Genomic DNA, 3247 nt, shown 5'->3' with positions numbered 1-3247 from the left:
AAAAATCCATATAATCCATTCACGTACAACATGTAGTCCACTGCCACAGTTGTAGTTCTTATTAGTCAAAAATAAAATATCAACAAAAGAAAGAAAACTTAAATGGCATTAACGCTCAAAGCTGGTATGGCAGTCCAATCATAAAGCACCGTCAACTCGTCCATAACTAAACCGCCGCCGCACGTTCTTCTCTCACTTTCTTATTAGAAAACCACCCCCTCCTACTTCCTCTTCTCCATTCCATAAAACCCTCGCTCCTTCCATGTTGCGCTCCTTCCTCTCCTCCAACCATTCTAGAAAACCCTCGCTCCTTCCTCTTCTCCATTGCAGATCCACCGTCTCTCATCTCCTCGTCCAAAGCCACCACCACTCCTCTCTTCACCCCCACCCCTCCCCCCCACTAGAAGCACATCCATGGCGTCGCTGCACGACAGAATCGTGACCATCGCTGGCAGCGACCAGGCGAAGATAGCCAGGTTGAGAGAGATCCTTTCCTGGTTTGACAACGACTGGGAGGTGTCGGCGTCGGTGAAGGGAATGGTCAAGTATCTCAGAGATAGCGAGAGATCTATTCCCAAGATGAAGTCCGACGGGAGTCCGTCCAGCCCATCGAGTTTCTCCTCTGGGCGATGGAGCAGACGGACTCGGAGGAGCGGATAGTCAGGCGCAGGTGGTGGGCGTATAGATCCAGGATCGAGTATCCAAAGGATGACCCTACGATCATATACACGGTGCCGTTCATGAGGGTGCTATTCCAGGTGGTGCCACTGGAGTGGACGCACGTCCTACGCAATAGGAGGTCGTGGCTGCGCGCGACGTCGCTTCCCCGCCGTTCTCCACAGTTCCCTCGACGATCTCCTCGTCTCAACGGCGGCGGTGGCTTTTAGGGTAAGCTTCGAATTCAGGTTGCGCTGCAGTTTAACCTTTTATTTTGGTGAAGTTTAGCCTTTTCAGTGCTAGTAATTTATCCATGGAACACATCATTTAACCTGTACATTAAATCATAACGTGAATTAAATGAAGTTTAATCAATTTTCTTTGGGCTAGCTCCATGATATTTGAAACTTAGAAATGGAGTGATGTTTGATAAGTCCAGGGTGGTTGGTCCCTCTGTTCCATGTTTTCAATTGAGCATTATAATTGTACTGGTCATATGAACCCCTGTTTTCAATTACTTCCTAAATTGCAGCAGTAATTTTGCATGTTGCCAAATTCATATTAATTCAACATTTAGTTTTCTCAACTTGGTATTCAAATTGGAATGTGTGTGTGTGCTTGTGATAGATTACCATATTGTGAGATTTCAAACACACTCATATGCACACTATCAAATGAACACATCATTTAAATGTACATTATATCAGTAGGAGCATTGTATGAAGTTTGATTCGTTTTCTGTGGTTAGATGATGCTTGCATTCATCATATTTTATGAAATTGTGTATCCAAATCCATTCGCCTTTTTATGAGAGTAGTTTTTTACACCCAGCTCGATGCACCAAGGGTGGTTTGCACCCACCTTCCGTGCACCCACCCAATAAAACATTTCAAAATATTATCCTTTATATGTATTTGTGAAACTGTATATCGAAATGCCATTCTTTATATGTACTTTGACTTGCTGCTATCTAAGATTCAGGCCTCGACATCTTCCATTTCGCGGCAGGAGCCTGATGTCTAAATCTCGGGGTGGTTGAGGGCTTGGCTGCTGATCTCTCGGAGTTTATTGCTTGTTCGGCCTGTGTGGCGTGGTTAAGGCCAGCGTGCCATGTATCTCACTATTTGCTTCTCGTTTGGCCTTGGGTTGTTGTTGAAACTCGTGGTTTTATAACTTATTCGCTATGTGACGATATTAAGTTATGTATTTGATGATCAGAACTTGTTATCTATGTAAATTATGTATTTCATGACAATCATTTTTATGTATTTCATGATGGGCCACATTAAGATACCAGATAGATGAACTAAATGACAAACAATACAGAAGAATTATGCAGGGTGCAATGGAAATAATCTAGTTACAAAGTGCTGACAGATGCAGCATGATCCATGCTTTTAGGTCTTCACCATCCTCAATATGTTAGCCAACGTAGTAAGTTTTGCCTTAATACGCCACCTCTTTCTGTAAGCTGCAATTGCTTGGGTTTTTGAATGCCAGTTCCGTTTCATGCAGAACGGCCATTTTTAGAGCCCGTTACGCCAGTACACAATCTTTGCAGCCATGAGCCACTTGTATATTTTCTTCAAAAAAGTTTCCCTCGGGTGTAGGTAGCGTTTCCACTGTTATGAATATGCAATGAGCTATTAAAAGAACAAAAAATCTCATGTCAGCGAATTCAACATTATATCAAAGCCAGCCATAAAATGGGTTGTTTTTCTTTTGCAAACGTTGTACGAAAATACAAATGATCTATTCATCTCATTTTGCAAAACCTAGTACTGATAAGCGTACGATATGAATTTGGCAGCAAGCAAAATTATGATGAATAACAAGAATTTACATACATAGCAACCTCATTTTTGCAGAATCATTGGTGCTTTCTCTCGGGTCAACGGAGAACAATTCAAACGTGCATGCTAGGTCACGGCCTTTCTTGGGTCCCGCGTGCCATATTCGGGACATTTGACGCATTTCTAGTGTAGTATCATCGGGAATTCAAGATCTATACCGAGGCCACATGAAATCATAGCAGGGAATGGGGTAACAATCACATGCTAAGCTCTTTGGTCCATATATATGGGTCATGTGCCACAAAAGAGAAGGGTCGCCTCGCAGCCATTGTCCATAGAGAGGAAACGAGTCGAGTCTGGCCTACGAATGGTGTGCGGGGCCTGCCCCTTCATCTGGTTCAGAACTCTATGCCGCAAGATGTGGACCCTAGCAACCAAGGCCCGTCCCGTGCGCAGCACGCTAACTGGACCCACACCATGCATGCACACGTGGCCAAGTAGACACCCACCGGTCAACGTTGATAATGCACACAAGACGCATGCGCACTCATTAGCCATCTATCCCCCAGCCATGCACACCTAGCCAGCTACACTCAAACCGTGTACCGTTTGCCAGGTTCACCCACACCATCCATCCACCATTGACCCCACCTCCGTTCATTAGACCTCCGACACGAGTCCCTTCCCTCGGCATGCCAGGCATGTCAAAGCAACACGCGACTACACATATTGCACACCGAGATACGAAGTCATTAACTAGTGCCAGCAAACCTGTGCACCTGAGCATCTCTACCCAT

At 44.7% G+C, this 3247-nt stretch overlaps 1 pseudogene; it reads left to right on the top strand.

Moving 5' to 3' along the window:
- Nucleotides 1-414: 414 nt before the first annotated feature.
- On the top strand, nt 415-887 carry LOC123405259 (annotated as a pseudogene).
- Nucleotides 888-3247: the final 2360 nt, after the last annotated feature.

The sequence above is a fragment of the Hordeum vulgare genome, chromosome 6H, assembly GCF_904849725.1.
Source record: "Hordeum vulgare subsp. vulgare chromosome 6H, MorexV3_pseudomolecules_assembly, whole genome shotgun sequence".
NCBI lineage: Eukaryota > Viridiplantae > Streptophyta > Magnoliopsida > Poales > Poaceae > Hordeum > Hordeum vulgare.
The sequence above is the reverse complement of the archived record's forward strand: the minus strand, read 5'-3'. Positions and strand labels throughout refer to the sequence as shown.